This window comes from Lepisma saccharinum, chromosome 18 (genome assembly GCF_977018435.1).
Source record: "Lepisma saccharinum chromosome 18, izLepSacc3.1, whole genome shotgun sequence".
Lineage (NCBI taxonomy): Eukaryota > Metazoa > Arthropoda > Insecta > Zygentoma > Lepismatidae > Lepisma > Lepisma saccharinum.
Window position 1 is genome coordinate 49048711 of NC_139246.1, and position 18685 is coordinate 49067395.

General features: G+C 37.5%; 1 long non-coding RNA gene across 1 annotated transcript; it reads left to right on the top strand.

Moving 5' to 3' along the window:
* The first annotated feature begins 867 nt into the window (after window positions 1-867).
* Window positions 868-17217, top strand: LOC146002066 (uncharacterized). The gene is made up of 2 exons (XR_014443670.1): window positions 868-939; window positions 16881-17217. It is a non-coding gene; the product is annotated as an uncharacterized LOC146002066 (long non-coding RNA).
* The last annotated feature ends 1468 nt before the right edge of the window (window positions 17218-18685 follow it).

Below are 18685 nucleotides of genomic sequence, written 5' to 3' on the forward strand. Positions count from 1 at the left end.
ATTGTTGGTGAATAGATCAAAAATTGCCATTGTCATGCTCTTGCTGCTTCCATTGTTCTGACTTCCTCTACATTGACTAGGCTGGGCCTTTGCTTAGAATTTCTTCGAGAGTATTGAGGTGAATCTTCATGTGGTTTGCTTTCCCTGTTGTCTGGATATACTTAATAGTTTCGGGATTTCGTAAGTCTATTAAACTATTTACAATATCTAGAAAAGAGCGAGAGGAAACCACATGAAGATTTACGTGATGTTCTGGAAGGAATTTTAATGACATGACAATTTTCGGATTCTTTTGTTTTTATGAATATCCTAGCAGTTTTTCAAAAGAAGATAAAAATTCGAATAAAAGTGCCCTGGCGTCAGTCAAAGGTTCAGCCGTGCCTTACGTACTAACATGTACTCTCTAGCCTTATTAAACCCGAAGGTGGATGGAAGGCTTGTGTTGCTGCAGCCATAAACCTTCAGGTTTAAGAAGGCTAGAGAGTTGAAATGTAGGCGAGTAGATGAAATTAATATTATTATTTATTTTGAAAATTGTGAATGTTAAAATGTCTAATTGAATCGAATGCAGAAGATAGACTGACGGTCTCGCTTTGGCGAACGTACATAATCATTTAAGTGATGAAAAAAGCCAACATTTTGTGGCAATTTCCAAGTACATCATTAAACAGTATCTCTTTAAACGGCGGTAAATTTGTAGCGAGAAACAAAACAGAAGAAGTGAAGAGAAATCGAGTCCCTAACGTCCAAAATCAGGCATCCTCTGGTTCTCATCACTTACGTCACAACTCTACATTTCCGGTGGCGGGGAAACCGTGTGAGTATAAAATGCTGCGAACACTCATTACGGCTTCATACACGAGTGAACTGTTGCTTGTGGATGTGACCCTTTTTTGTTTCCTCTGTGCTTTATACACGAGCAGAATGAAGGCTCTGCTGGTAAGTACTCGACGCTTCACACCAAGCATGACTTAGAGTTCCTTTCCTTAATTGTTACCTAACTAGTAGTAAGTGTGGTCATGGGCGTCGCCAGAAATTTTCCTGGGGGGGGGGGTTCGAATCGAAGATGTCGAGGACAACCCCCTCCCCTGAAAAATATTGTGATACAGACCAGTGGCATATGCAGAAGTTTGTCAAGGTTTTTTTTTTTTTTTACAATTATTGGATTATCGGTATTTTAAAATTGTTATTATTATTATTATTATTATTATTATTATAGTTTTATTATTACTATATATTAGTAGTAGTAACAGCAGCAGCAGCAAATGCAGTAGTATAAGCATCATTTCTAGTCTGTGCTTCAGAACGTGTGAAAGTTACAAAATAACAGTATTTCAGTGTTTCAAATTATGAAAGTTTCTTACCAAATTCGATATCTCAAGACCATTTTTAAACAATGACGCAACATGAGGTGAAATAAAGTATTTCGTTTATAAATTGCCATAAATTTAAAAAAAAATACGATGGAAATTTCCAGAGGGGTCGAACCCCTGCCGACGCCCATGAGTGTGGTGTAGCATAATTTGAGGAAATCATTGTAAGCAATGTTTGAAAGTAACACGTTAATTGTAACGCAGTTATAGATACGTAATAGATAATTTCTCTTGATTTCCCGTTGAAATCAAGGGGCCCCGGGTTCGGTACCCGGTTGAGCCACATAGCGGTTTCGGATACCTCTTTAAAACTTTATATTCAGTCTCGATTAGACTATCTGTACTTAAAATGTGACGATTCTGAACGGTAACTGCAACAAATTCTGAAATGAGTAACTTTAATTGTATCTCAATTTACTTTTTTCGCGTACCGAGTAACCAAATATTTAATTTCGCAGTTACTTTTTTGTACGTTTCAATGCTAATGAACAAATTAAGGTTTGATCAAGAAAACAAAAATAATATTTTAATTTTCCTATAATTTAATTTACATTTGTGTGTGTGCCCGGCGACCCTTTGTGAAGCCACCTATAAATAGATGTCAACATCTCTTGCAGATTGGATTTTGCAGACTAACGAGGGTCTGGCGTCTGAACTAGCAGCGAGCATAATCCTATGTGGAACTCGTGTTGTGCTTTGTCTGTGTGTGTTTGTGATTGTCCCTTCGTCCATTTTATTGCTCTTTCATTCGGTGAAAGGGTTGTCAGTGCATCAAATCCCATTGCCGCTGTTTTCTGCTTTTCGAGACCAAATCTAAAACTAACGTTTACAAAACTCTTTGAAAATGTATACTGAACTTATATCATTTTGAGATCATGAATCAAAAACTGAGCACAATTTTTCTCCCATTTTTTTTAAAAAAAAATCACCATTCACAACACACATTACCATTTTTAACCCAACGTATGTAGCGTCAATGTATCTAATTGGAAACAAAATGCCATATATTTTTTTAACGAAAGCTATTACATTAACATTATTTACACAATAATAGCCAACGGCCTTGCGGTGTCCCATCATTTTTTACCAGTTGCCGGTGTCATAAAGGTAAAGTGCTCCCCTGTGCTTAGCACCACGCCATGAAGCCGTATAGGGGGTGTGGGTGAAGATACACATTTTTATTTTTCTCTTGCGGAATTACGGGGTAGCATTAAGCATTAGTAGTTTCAAATGAAATGTCACTGGATTTCAGCACTCAGAAATACATGGAAAATACATAGAGAAGAGCTGATATTTTCAAATAACTATTTTTACATTGCGGGAGTGTGTAATCAATAAGATTCGGTGATTTTACTGGAAAAAAATTATATAAAACACATCGTTTTTTATAGCGAATCTTGCTTTAAAACTTCCCATTGAAGATTCGGGTTCGAGTTACGGCCTGAGTCCGTGTGTACTTTTGTAAGTGTCCCTTAATCTATGTCATTTATCTTCATCGTCTCGATTAACATAAAGAGGCAAAAAGCGACTTAAAATAAAATAAATATAAATGCAATATCCTCACGATGAGCATTTTTGTCTTCGAGTACGATTTTAATAGAGTGAAAAGCTCAAAATATACAAAAAATGTTATTGTGTATTCCGCTTCTCTAGAACGAAGCACACCTTTACAATCCCAACCCCTCCCGAGAAAAATTCTGCGTACGTCAGTGACTCAATGTAGTTTCTTATTGTATTAATGTTTAGTTCCGATAAGATAGGTGATGGAAATCAATAAAATATGGTCGATGCTTTTTTTTTTCGTGTCTCTTGATATGTATTTTAGGCTTCGAGGTTAAATTACACTAAAACATGATTTCGTGTATATTGTGTTTTGCTTTCGAAGTAAAAAAGAAATAAACTTCTCCGTTTCACAGCAAAGGGGAGCCTAATTGCACTAACAGTGAGGGAAGTAAAGTAAGTTCGAAGAAGAAAAAAATGACTGAAATGAATTTTAAGCAGAACAACACTACATCCACAAAATAATTTGTTTTATAATTTATAAGATCTTAATGCTGGCAAAAGTATGAGTTGTCGCAGAAGATTTTTTTTCGTGTGGACGAAATATTTTCAAGTTGACTCTGCCTCAATAGTGATGAATACGAAGATTCTTTTCTATATATTCCAATTTTTCTCTTTCTATCTCTTTCTTTTTCCTTTGCCTTTCTTTCTTTCTATTTTTTTCGCGTTTCCAATTATTTTTCTCATTTCCATCCCATGTTTTATTTCTTTCTTTCTTTCTTTCTTTGTCCCTTTCTCTCTCTCTCTATCTCTCTTCCACTATTTCCGTTTATATATCTATTTCTTATTCTTTCTCTTTTTCTCCCTCCTGCCCCTCTGTTACTTTCTTCATCTACTTCTCTATCATTTCTTCCTCGAATCTCTCTCTCGTTCTTTCTCTCTTTGTCCTTCTGCGTGTGATTATTGCCTCCACTGTATAAGCAACTATGAAGTTTTCTCATGTAGGCTGTGTGGTGAATAGAAGGTTGATAGATTAATTGATTTAAAATATTTTGGTGTGTTGGCACGCATGGGCATTTTGTACCCTTCAATGCAGTGAAGATTCCCTTATCTAAATCCCTTACTAAAAAATTTAAAAATGGGTTTAAAAATCCCCTTTGGAAAGGTTAAAAATGCAGGTTGTAAATGGACCTGTATAGGGCAAACACAACACATTAAGGAAGATAGGGGGTAGTAGACAAACTACCTCAGAAACAACGGAAGAGGCCTGCCCTTGTCAAAGAGCCAAATACATTGGATAAACACTGCCATTGTTCCCAACATAGATTACACAAACCGTTGGGAAGGTTAAAATCATGGCTGGATAGATGGGTGGACTATATCACTCTCGGCAGCCCTTTGACAACGTCCATGTCTGGAACTTTATGGAGCAGTAAAAGTGGAGGTTTTTATCCTTCTTTTCACCAATGAGTCCTTTTCAAAATATGTAAAGTACAGATTACATAGCACTCGTCCTTAAATAGAACCTAACTTCACCTCGTAACAGAAATAATGGCTTCATGCCCTATATAGTAAGCCAAAACCACACAAAGGAAAATTAGATGATTTTACATGAGTACGTAGTATGTTCTTAGCAAGTAAAATAAAGAGACTGAGTGTCACATGTATTTAAATGAAGCGGAAATAAAGGGTGCGTGGGTTTGAATATGAGTGTGTATGTAATTACTGTTCGAAGTATGGGGATGAAAATTTTAACAAATAGGCTATGTGGGGATGGGGGGTGAGCACTGAAAACAATATAGACTGTGAGTTAGAATTTATAGACATGTGGACGTAGAAGACGGCAGATCTGCGCTTTTCGGGTGCTGAGTTTGACCTTCGTCGGGAGTGAATTCCAGGTTACTGCTTCTAGGTACGAGAAGGACTTCTGACCAAATCTGGTTTTGTTAGGTTTGGGGATTACTAGGTCTCTATGCAAGGACGATCTGGTATTTCGGACACTGACCTCAGAGCGGAGTTTAAGCCTATGATGCAATGGATATGATTTGTTATGAATACTATGGAATACCTTATTCAGGTAGATGTAATGTATTCTCGAAGTGACTGTGGGTATAGTCTTGCGCAATTGTTGGAAATTATTTTCTTGTGGGTGCATGTGAATGGTTCTTAAGCAATTGGTTTGGATTGTTTCAAGTTTCTTCAGATGAATTAATCTCACCGAAGCATCCGTTGCCCTGTCGCAGATGGATATCTACGTCACCCTCACGGATAATACGACCGAGGAAATAACTATTCAACCTCCAATCAATGCAATGGCAATATACCCAAGTACAAGTTTTAATTTAGGTTTAACAATTGCACCTGTTGCGTTTAATTACTTAAATAGATAACGTAAGGTAAAGCTACCTTTCTGCACATTGTAATATGCATATGTATATGAAGGCAAATGGGGGAGCGAAGGTAGGGCTCCACACATTCACAATCTCGTTTTTTTTTGTTTTTTTTTTTTTGTTTTTTTTTTTGTTTTTTTTTTAAGGTGATGTGGTCAGCAACACGCTCCGGCGGCCTTTAATCACCGCAGAATTACCCAAAGTTACTCATTCATTAGTAGCTGGGTAAACCCCAGAGCATATCCATAAAGGGAAAAAAATCCCATCCACCCTGCGAATCGAACCCCGGTTTCCCACGTGACAGTCACAAGCCTTTCCGATTGAACTAAATAAATACATGTGTTATGGTAGAATCGGCCTCTCCAATGGCGTAGTGGTAACGTCGTCGCCTTGCAATCAAATGGTCCCGGGTTCGATACCCGGTAGGGGCACATAGTGGTTCGGATCCCAGTTTAAACTGTAGGCTCACTCCCGATTAGCTTTACTTTGCATAATGTGGACTTAAAACAACAATTCGTTATGATAGAACAACATTTGATTGATTGATTGATTTAGTTTATTTTACTTCGCTTTTCTGCCATTTTCAGCTAATCCCAAAGATGAGGATGAGTGATGAAATGATAAAATTTATGAAGGGGCACTCAGAAAGAACACCCGTGCCCAGGCCGAAATTCGAACCCAGGGCCCCTGGTGTCGTAGCGCGATGACCTAACCACACCGCCACGGAGGTTGGTTAGAACAACATTCATTGATTCTATTGCTTAGAGAGATCAGAATGGACAGGTATTCCGGCTTTGAAAAGGAAATAAGAATCCCCTTTCATCTGAAATTTGAATACAATGGAATTGTTACAACCGTGTGATTTGTAAGTTTTACAACGAAGTCATTGGATGTGAGTGAGAGAGCTCTCGTGTTTTGTTTAACGGCAAGCATGCATCGGGACAATGGCTGTTCGCTTCGACATTGCGAAACGATGTTTATCATTGAGTTTCTTCGTCTGTTCTCTTTGGAAAATATGAACATTGTCGCTTTTGGGATTTCGTCCTGCTAGAAGCGCAGGCAAGATTCAAACAAGCGGAACACATTCCATCTACACATTGCGTAAATGCAGCAACAGAGATAACTCAAGTTAATCTTTGATAATTAAATAGGCCTGGGAATTCGTTAGACTTTCTTCATTACGTCACGTGCGTAAAAAAAGTAGTAAATCATTATTTAAATGTAGATTTTTCGGGGAGGGTACTTTCGACACATTTGCATAATTTATGTAATGGGATCCTTGCACATTCTTAAAAAGTAAATTGTGAAGCATGTAAAAGAATGAAAATGTGAGTTTTTATTTGAATGATACACAGTTTTAAAGTAGATGTAAATACAACATAAGGTACCTGAACACAATACGGCCTATTTGCTGTTTCCAAGTAGTTACATGATTCATTCAACAGGTGGCGTTAGTATGTCATTTAGACTGTCCGAATGACGTGATTGAATCTGTTGGCTGTACCTATAGTGCAGTAACTTGAGGACAAAGAAGCGAAATGAGTGTTTTTAGCTCTGGCTTGCCATTTCCAAAAATTTCACACGGAGAACCACTATTTTAAAACTAGCTGGACCTCGCGATTGTGTTCTACGTGATCTAATACATCACACAGGTACGTTTTTACTTATTACATCTTCCAAGTGATAGATGTGTGTATCTCTAGCCCATATTATGATAGCTCATAATTTGTACTTTACAACAATGTATAATACTTAGTTTAGACTTTAATCTAAAGTCCTGTTTATAACGAAGGAAAAAAGAACACTATGTAAAGTAGACGCAATATGGCCTACATAGGAATATATTGCAAAGGACATGCGCAAATGTGACATTTGTTACTCTTATGTTCATGTAGAGTATGTGGGACTCACTAAGGACGATAAAGTACTTTTCATTTGTCCAGACTGTGATGTGTAATCCATGGTCTTCTGCTAACAAATTGTGACATGCCACTACCTTGTTTATTGGTTTGTAAACAATGTTATATAATTGTGCAAATCTCATGTGTCATTATGCAAATAAAATATAAGTGTATCAATATACTTATCTACCTATAAAAAGAAGATTGTGCTACTTTCTTTGCAGTTCCTGTTGTATTTTTTATGTAAAAGAACAAAATACGTATATGGCCTGGACGTAATTTTTTAATAAGATCTTCCCAGCACCCATGCTATTATTTTGAATTGTCTCCAATTTTCAGTAAATGTCCAGAAATGTTCCCTCTTTTGAATCTTGTGATTAGTTTTACCTTTTTTACTTTTTACACCACTAGAAACAATCGCAAACTTTAGGTAGGCCATATTGGGTTCAAGTACCTTATTTTATGGTATGAAGAAGTAGGAATGTGACCGAGACAGCCTTGTTAAAATCGAGATGGGAACGAGATCAGGTCCTTCGAGACTTGTCGTGACGAGACCGAGAATTGGACAGACCTTTGTAAAATCGAGGCCTAGACTTAGTGTCCGAGACTCCGTTTCATTCCATACTTTGGTGAACTAGAAGGTATGATATTTGAAAACGAAAATTATTTGCAAATTATTCAGACAAACTATTCTGGAAAGTCTTTAAAAACTTGAGTAGGAAATAATAGCTTTTGCCAAACAGCTTATACAGGGTGTACGAAAAGTTCCAGTACCCCCACCCCCCTTTGAATTGTAGACAAACCTGCAAAATGTTATTTTAACAGCATGCGTATGATGTGAGGATGGTATACCATTAAATCAGATCAATGACCACCATTTACTCCAGAGGATCTGTGTGCACACCTCCATTTTCATGGCACAGTATTATTTGCCTCCAGGTGCGACGTGAAATCGTCCGTAACATAAAATGTCAGATCTGGATTTCAGGTGGCCATTTTAAGAGAATACCTCAATGATGTGTTCAGAGACAAATGGATTGGACGAGGATCGCCAAATTTACCAGCACCTCTAAAATGGCCACCCCAAAGTCCAAATCTGACATCTTGTGATAATGCTCTATGGGGACACATCAAACAGAAAGTCGCCCATAATTGTTATCAGACAACTGGGGAACTTCAAGAAGCTGTTCGCAGTGCGTTTGCGTCCCACGCCAGCCATGTTACGGAGGATTTCACATCGCACCTGGAGGCGAATAATACTGTGCCATGAAAATGGCGGTGTGCACACAGATCCTCTGGAGTAAATGGTGGTCATTGATCTGATTTAATGGTATACCATCCTCTCATCACACGCATGCTGTTAAAATAACATTTAGCAGGTCTGTCTACAATTCAAAGGAGGGGGGGGGTAATGGGAATTTTGGTACACCCTATACATTACGTCTGTCAACCTGTAGTAACACCATTTTGAATTCGAAAAATTACCATGCCAGAATTATTTATGAGTGTTGTATAGTTTTGAACAACCTTTAAAAAGTTTTGAATCCTACATAACATTTCGGCTACGAGATGGCATCGTTTCCGTTGACTTTGCTGAAAGTCTACTGGGGTGTTAACCTGTAGTAGCATTTTTGAATTTGTTATTTTGAAAAACTGAATTAGGTTCAAAATTTTATAAAGGTTGTTCGAAACTATAGAAAACCCATAGATCATTCTGGCATAGGAAATTTTCGAATTCAAAATGGTCTTACTACAGGTTGATAGACGTTTATACATAAACCAGTTTCAACTATTGCCGTGTCAATTTTTTAAATTGGCGTAACTATCACATCTTTTACATACATTTTGTTTAGTAAATAAAAAGACAATTCGTAAGTGGCTATTGAGAATCTGTGCCGAGTGCATTAAGGATAATATCAAGTGTTCGATGATTCGTAGCATCGAAATGATAGCTCATACAGAAAGAAAAATTATTAAGAAAAGTTATTTGCCTTAATGATTTCTATCGCTCTGAAAGTTTGTGCGGTGCCACGTTGTTGTTCATACTATTGTTTACATGTTTACTTTAGACTTAGAGTTCTCCTATAGGTTTAATGTAGGAAAAGTGGGACAGGTGAGGATGCTTTGCATAAATTTTTCGGGTTGGGATGATTCCCCCCCCCAATCCCCCCTCCACTGCGAGCACTGTGCACAGCAGAACACATTTTGTATCTCTGGAACTGCCGTTAGAATCATGAAACGTCATCATCATCTTTGCTGATTCCTTACCTCAAGTTGAATTCCTTCTGGATAATTCTTCTATCATCTTCGTTATCCTTTTAATACATGATCATATTTAATTTGATTATCGACTGATGTTCGATTGGAATCAAAATACGTTAAAGGACCCGAGGGCTGTATTTGTATTTTTTGTTGCCTTACCTTGCATTTCTGATAGTTTTGGCTAATCGCGACGATGAGTATTAGTGATGATAAGAAGAAATTGATGAAGCAACCTTTACCTAGGACACCCATGACTTGGCCGGGAATCGAACCCGAGAACTTCACTAGTGGCATGGACGTCCGCAGGATTTTTTCCAGGGAGGGGCAAGGAAGGTATTTTTTTCCAGGGGGGGGGGGGCAAACGAAGGCAATTTTTTCCCAAAAATAGTGTTGTTCCCTAAAAAACATTGCTTAAATTTGTATTTATGGTGTTCATGCAATAATTAACACATATTATTGTGGCTAAAATGAAATTATATGTGTGAAATACATATTTTTTGGTTGACTTTCATTTTCCAGGGGGGGGGGGGCCACGGCCCCCCCTTGCCCCCCCTTCCGGACGCCCATGACTAGTGGTAGAGAAAGTCGACCGTTTAACGCCTTTATATGATATGTGTCAGAAGTTTCTTGCAAAAACTGAGTACCCGGGAATCTCTGGAGCAAGGCCGCGCATAACAGTACAGTAGGGGAGAAAACGAGTAGGCGGGACTAAGCTCTACATGCTTCTGCAAACGGCTGGTAGCTGCAGTCGCTTTTCCCCTCCATGCAATCCCGTTCCCTGGCACGCGTTAATTGGTGGAACCCTTTCGAGTCACTCATACATTTCATACTTGCGCAGAGACTTGCTTTCGTTCGCCCCCAACAGAGGTGGTTCCTGAGACAGAGTATAAAAGTGCGTGCGTGCAATTTGGTCGTGGGAAATGCTGTAATTCAACTGTGTAATGCAAAACTCTCGCCGGACATGCTATTGGAATTCCCAGCGTCGCCCAAGGTTTTCAGACATTGCATATGTATCGGAACAAACCTTGTGCATTGTGATTCAACTGTTCTGTTTTTGTTCATGGAACAGAGAATGCACTGATTGTTCTTAATAGGTATTGCACATGCACAGTGCATCGGCGCATCAACAGAATTTATGACATGAGAGAAGACCCTGAATCCATTGATATCTGCACGCAATATTTTTCTTGTTTCGCGTCTCTTTTATGCGAAGTAAATTGAGAAATAGAGAGAGATGGGGAGAGAGGGACATAAAGAAAGAGAACAAGAGAGAGAAGCAGGAGAACAGAGAAATAAACAAAAAGAGAGAAATACGCTTAGAAAGAAAGAGTGAAAAAAGAAAAGAGATAAAATAATATGAAAGAGGGCTATTGGAGACGATAGAGAAAGATAGAGAGATAGAGAAACAGAAGAAGAGAGAAAGAACGAAAATGAAAGAGGCAGGCACGTAGCCAAAATTTTATTTCGGGGGGGGGGGCTTATTCCTTACCAGCACGGGCGTCGCCAGAAATATTTGTTGGGGGGGGGGGGTCAGGCCATAGATAAAACTTGATTAGTAGAAATAAAAAAATAATAACTATTGTTATTTTACAATAATAACTATTATAAGTTAATAAAAATATACCAATTTCAATCCAAATTTATTATTATTATCACATAAATGAAGAGACTTTGTTACTTGATCCACCGTATCAGTGAATATACATTTGTTGTCCATTATTTTTCTTCTGTTTTGTACAGCTGGTGTACTGAAAATCATAGTTATTGTATTTTGTTATTAACTTTTACACAATTGTTAAAAGAAAGGCTTTAACACTTAGTGGTAAATTTTACTCATAAAGTTTATATTGTATGACCTCTCACAAAGAAAACTAAAAGTTTTGAAAGCTGTGGATCCATTTATTCTTTCAATTAAATGGTAGAATATAAAAATATAATCTGGTTACTCTATTATACACTGAACCTTTTTCGGTGTAATGCAGATTTTACTGTGGTTATAACTTTTTCTGTTATTAACGATAAAAATAACATTTAAATGAGATATTTGTAGGATTTCTGGGGGCTTCCGCCTCCTTAGCCCCCTGGCTACGTGGCTGAAAAGAGGGATATAGGAGAAGAAAAAGAAGAATAGAGATAGTGAAGGAGAAAGAGAAACAGAAAAAATAGAGAGAAAGAAGCAAAAAGGAAGAAAGGTATAGGGAATAAAAGAAGGGGAGAGTGAGTAAGTGAAAGAGATAGACAAAGAGAAAAGTTGAAAAGAAAGAGAAATAAGAGAGAAAGAGTAGGGTAGATAGAGAAACAGGAAAAGAGAGAAACAAAAAAGGCGAAATAGAAGAGAATGAAGGAGATAGACCAAAAGGAAAAATTATATATAGGGCAAGAAAGAGAGAGATGGAGAGAGGTAAATATATAAATAGAAGAAACCAAAAGAAATAGAGAAAGTAAGGAAGAGAAAATAAAATAGAACAAAACAGAGAGCGCAAAATAGAGAAACTTAGCAGGCATGGCCACCAAAGTATAGCCTACCTCAAAACTACATTCTCTCGACTCCTCTCTGGCTAAATCGTATGTAACATGATCTTAACGTATTGTGAAATTACTCAGTGTTTCTCACACAAGGTCATGATAGCTATTATAGGATCTGGAAGGAAATAGACAAGGGCGTCCTCATATTATTTTGTCCGGGGGGCTGCAGTGATCATAGTGGGGGCCGTGGGGGATGCTATCCTCCAGTTAATAAAATTCTCATCCTCCCACTAGGATAATTTGCATAGGCATCCCTCCACCCATTTCATTTTCTCTCATGATCTATACAAGCATACCTCTACCTTTCCCCAAACGGGCAGGGTATCCTCTTTCCTTCCGTAGCTACGAATTTTCACTTCGAGCACGGGGGGGTGGGGGGGCAGAGTAAGGTATTATATTTTCCCTTCAGTCATAAAAGCTCACATTTTACCGTTTATTATTTTTTATTATTTTAGAAATCACAAATTTGAAATTGAATTGAAAATACCTTGGTGCTGTTCTCATGTTCAGACTTGTGATAAAACAGTTTGTGTTTTTTGTACTTTTCACGATGAACATACATAAAAGAGAGACCATGTTTTCACACTACAATTTCACCACCTTAATTATGTGAAGTTTTTCCTGATATCTCAGGGGGACAAATAACCCCTCTGGCCCCCTCTGTGGGTGCCCTTAGAAATAGATATAAGATCTGTAAGAACAAACGAGATTTTAATCGTTTCACAAACTAACGACAACATAATTGAGAACGAACTTGTGTTTTCTTCAAAAGCACTTCAAGATGCGACATTCTTACGCCATTGTTTACTGTGCGAAAGTAACTCTCGATTTCTTTGTTATGACAATGTTTATCCTACGTGTAAATTCCTACCCACCCAGCAATTAATTGTCCTTACGACGTGTTCACATACTTTCTGAAGAAAGTGTTCATTATCCTTTGCAACAATATTTCGAAATTTCCAACAATGAGTTTTGCTTTCCTTGCTTAACACTCAATTATTGCAGAAACTAATCTATAGATAAGAAAGAAGATTTACCAAGATCTTCAACTGTGATTTGGGGATATCGTAGCTTTAAATGTCTCCAGCCAATGCTGAAGTTATGTAACTTTAATTTTGGTTTTCAATGTCATGCAGAACAAAGGCTTTATTTTTCCAAAACAGGTTTGAGCTAATTAACTAGGGTTTTTATTGGTACTTAATTTAGGGATTTTTTCACACAACTGTTAACAACTCTGGACACATTACTGAATGACACCTTGTGAATTGAGGGAGCAAAGACCGCATTTAACAGCTGATCTCATGCATTTTTCTCTTCAAAGAGGAGAAAGTTAACAAACGCCGCCTTGTGAGTGTCCCTCATCAACTGCACCTAATCATTCATCCTCTTCGTCACGATTACCCTACAGAAGAAAGCAACGCAAAATATGAGAAGTAGGGCCTCCACGTTAGCGCAGTGGTAGCGTCGTTGCCTTGTAATCAAGGTGTTCCGGGGTCGATACCCGGTGGAGGCACATAGTGGTTCGGATCCCACTTTAAACTGTAGGTCCAGTCCCAATTAGCCTTACTGTGCATAAAGTGGACTTAAAACACCAACTGAATCAATCAATCAATAAGAGAAGTACCAATACAGAATTTATTGCGTCGTCAGAACAACCGCGAAAGGGATTAAGCGCGAAATTGACATTTTCGCGATTAATCTGTTTCTCCATTGTGCATTTCGCGCTTATACCTTCACGGTTATTACGTTAGCGTTCAATCCGTTTCGCGCTTAATCCTTCGCTTTTATTCCGTTCGCTCTTCTTCCTTTTCGCGTTTAATCCTGTGTTACGTTTCGCGGTCTATTTTGGTCATTGTGCTTAGATTTTCAACGTCTTGGGTCAACCAGGACAACACAATTAGAGAAATATTATTTCAGTTTTTTCTTGTACTCGATCCACCAGATGAATGAATATCTAGTACAATTATCATTATTATTTTCATACAGACAGTGTACTGAAATGTATAGTTTTCTATTTTGTTACTAACATTTACACACAAAGGTTGAGGCAAAATTTTAGTCGTAAAGTTTATGTTGTGTGATCTCAAATAAAACGCTGATTTTTGGAATATTGAAAACTGCTGAATTACCTGGCTCCTGTATTTTACACGAAACGCATTTGGTTATTCTGTTCGAACACTAACAACTAACTGAACCTGTTATTAACATTAAAAAAATAACAAGCTTTCTTATTTCCTTGTAACTTGAAATGAATTATGCCACCTTCCAACGCCCATGATGCTTATTAATTAAATATCGTTATGAGTGCAAAGTGATTGTGTAAATAAATCAGCTACGGTACAAAGTGAAGCATCCAGAAATTTCATGAGGATGGAGGAATATCACTCAAACTGAAGAGTTGTGGCTTCATTTTCTAAAGTTTTTTGCCATCCTATCATATATCCAGTGTTATTTAGTGTTACCTCTGTTTCCCGGACATGTCGTACATATTAGCCTTATGTACGGCGTCCTGGAGGCATTTGAAATAAATTATAAATGTCCTACATTTTGAGCGTCACGGAATTTGCATTAAAGAAGTGCGATGATTCAATTAACGAAAGAAAAACCACGGGGAAACGTCATGCAAACTCATTAGTGAAATTTATTTTCATTCAGACATTGCCCAAAAAAAAGGTGTTCTACTAGATTGAAAACTGAAGCTATAAGCAGCAAAGTTCTGGACCACAAATTGAATTTCTTACTTTCGGGTTTATACCAATCAAGAAATCATGGACCCTACAAGGTATAACCCATTGTTATTCAACATTTTTTATTTTTAAAGCAGGGCGTACACAGAAAAAAAGATATTGAACTAAAAACCACTTCATGTGCAACTTATGGAACCATTTATAGTTATGTTAAGGGCATTATTTTTCATAACATTTCACGTTATGTTAATTGCTGAATATCTGTTTGCCTTCCAGACCACAATGCCAATCTCGAGAGAGTACTTTAATTAATGTTAGCACAATAGACTGATGAGAGAAATAAATTTCTCATGAAGTCTGTAAAAGTTTGGCACTGGTTCAGTATAATTGCAAGGAGTTTGACTATATTCGGAGTTTCATAAATATATTTTGACTAAACGTGGAATTTTGAGAAAAATTGGCTCCTCTGAGAAGAACGACTTAAACATGCGTACTAGGAAGTGTATTGTTTAGTATTTATTACAAATTTGAGAATTCTGTGTTTAAGAAAAAAGTAAAAAATATTATTTTTTAAAACTGAAAACGTGTACTTAATGCTTACATTATTTGCTACCACGTTCCAGTAATGTGTATTATTTACTGTGAACAGGGCCGGATTAAGACGAAATTGGGCCTGATGCTGTATAGTAACTGTATAATAAGTAATGCTGTGTCTAGGCATCCGAAATTGGGGCTCCAAAGTTCAGTCTAAGATTTATTTTCAGGTTAATATAGCAAACGAAAACTGTTCAGCTTTCGGAAATTTCTCGTCTGTTTACATCTGGGCCTATTTCAGGAATGGGCCTAATACTGCAGCATCAATAGCACCCGCCTTAATCCGGCCCTGACTGTGAATGTTTTGTGTTCTACATTTTGATTTAAAGACATACACTTTGGGGGAGCCCTATAAGTGTTATTATATATTTTTCAAAGAGTGGACGAAAGGAGGGGGGGGGGGGTTATAACTCGCATCAATCCATTAATGCCATCCATTCCACGAAATACAACAGAATGTGCTTCCACCAATCACGCTGAACTGTAAAACAAGATGTAATTTACTTCCATCCTATAGGCTATTTCTAATGTGTGTTAATTTTTTTGTTAATGGGCAAATACAAGTTTTTCACAAAAGGTCCAACATTTCTAAATTACTACATTTATTTTGTTCGTGTGCAGATAAGACTTTCTGCAAATTAGAGTGTAATTATAATAATTATTATACGACATCAGGACTGGTGGGAAACTGTCGGTTTTATTCTTACATTTAAAACAAAACATTCTCGTGTTTATAATACAAAATGTTCAATTCAACTTCTTTAAGACGTTTAAAACCTCCACCACTGACTCTTTTCACAAATGTACCAACAGTTGAAAACATCATGGTTTGAACGGTTCTAAAACACTTTAATTTACCATTTTCTTCAATAAGACGCTTCCTTTCTGTTATTTAACGCCAAATATTATTTACATTGCAAAACCATATTATTTTGGAAGTGTTGGCAGTGTTTTTCTTAAACAAAAATGTATAAAAATCATATTTTGAACAGTTAAAGCACACGCCTCTGTTTCTTAAATTCATAGTTGTATAAAAATAAATGTAATTGAGTACACTTCTTTCTTCATTGACTGATATATTCATAAACAATCGTTACCTACAGTGTTTTAAAAAATTTGTTTAAGATATTTTCATGAATGTGGTGTATGTACGCATAAGTATCGTGATGATATTTATTCTATGATGAACCTACGTGCGTGTATAAATTAGCCACTGCGTACACTCACCTACAATAAAAATGTGACACCTAGATCCTGAAATACGTACTTGCTTCCCTACAAGTATGTGTGCTACCTAACTCTACGGCGATATGTGGATTTTAATACCAAATTTCGAATGGCAAGTTCTACCATTTAGGTAACACACATAACGCCTTGCATGCAAGCGAGTGTTTCAGAATCTACGTGTCTCATTTCTATTGCTGGTGACTGTACATATACAACAGAGATGTATATATGGCGACGAGTAATTAGTTAGAAAACGAAGGATTCATAATAACTTTAACACTAATTTCTAAGATGACTTAGAAATTCACATTTTTATACCAAACAGCTTTACAAACAATAGAATGTTGATATCTAAATACGGTTAACACAATTCAAATATTATCCACACTTAATGACAAATATTGTTTATATTCTTTTCAGATTGCGTTGTGGTCGTTCATCGCAGTATCATTGGCGGCTCCAGGATACCTGTTCAGATACAACGCCCAGGACCAGACGGTCGTCAGGGACGCTTTCGGTAACCAGGGAACGGCGTACGCTTACAGCGATGGAGCCCAGTCGGTCGCTGTCTCGAGATTCGACTCTTCCCACCCTATCATCTACTCCACGATAATAACCCCTGTCTACAGTTACTACCCCTTATCCTACGCTACGTTGTACTAAGCGTCATCCCCTCACTTTCTCCTACTTGTACATTGCAATTCTAATTTTTGTATAAAGTTGAAACTCAGGGTAAAATAAATTTTATCATATTTTATTTCTTAGGAAGTTTAATTTTATCTAATCCCGATTCACAAGTCGATGCACAGACGTTTATATACATAAATAATGGGTGCACCTCAACTTACTACAGCCCTAGGTTGGTTGGTTGAGTTGGTGTTTTAAGTCCACTTTATGCACAGTAAGACTAATCGGGACTGCACCTACAGTTTAATGTGGGATCCGAACCTTGTGCCTCCACCGGGTATCGAACCCGAGATCCCTTGATTACAAGGCGGCAACGCTACCACTGCGCCATCGGGGAGGCCCTACAGCCCTAGGATGGTGCAGTTTTAATAGTAATAATTTGTTACTCTTTATTAGTTAATAATAAACAACTTTAAAACATAACCAATAAAATTTTCTCTATAAACAGTTTGGATATAAATATTTTTAAAACCTACTTTTGTAGCGCCTCTGTGTGTGTGTGTGTTCGAATTCATTTTGGTACACTCCCCAAAATTGTTCCATGCCATCCAAACGTCAGGCGCCCAAAATATTTAGCTGGATGGAACAATAAAATAAGTAAAGTTGGTATTTATGGTCATTTTCATACATCGAGTATTAGTCAACCTCAATTGCTTTTTATCGAAAGAGTATTAATTGGGATTACAATGAAGGCGGGAAATCAGGTCCTCCGAGATACTACGGCCCTTACACCATCTTCTGTAATATCACAGTATTAGTCAATTATGCATTTAAAATATTGTTGTAACCCCGTTTTCCTGGGGTTAGAGAGGTCACAGGGAAGTTTCATTTAAACATTTAGGTAGAGCTTAATAATATCTGATGGCTGAACCTGCTCCGTTAGGAGGGTAGAGATATGGAAAGTTGGTGTAAAGGTTATTCACGCTTGTTCATACCTGGTAGATGTGTGTGATGTCTTGTCCTAATGCTTCTCGCAGACCGAATCGTGACAGTTCCAAGGTTCTATCCAGCGACCCTCAGTTCACCAAGCCAAGCGATCCCTTGCGCCTTGTAGCATGCTAGGCAGCGGTAACTCCGTGTTCCATCGTCGTAGTTAGCAGTATAACGTGTTGTAAAGTAATCGGACTAGTTATCCATGTAGCGTCGATGAGTTTCAGAATAAAAAGAGAGCTAGCTCCGGGACGGAGCTTGCTTTTATCATTCTAGGCGTCGAAAGGTTGTTAAACCTTTCAAACGCGGTAGATCCTGTTTAGATCCACGCGTTTGCCTTTCCACTTTCCAGTTCCTGGTTTTTACGGAAGTTACAAGTTAGCGCATTCTTGGGATCACTCGCTGGTCGGACAAGTTCAGGAAATAAACAAGTGTGAATATTAACATGACGAGGTTTTCTCGGTCTAATGGTCTCCATATCTCTACATTCCCCTTGTTGAAATAATCGAACCACTCTGTGATGGTCGACTACCTCGTCCGGAGTAGGTTATATTTAAAAATTATGATTTATTAACATATCAAATCTCGTAGAAAACCAATACAGTAAA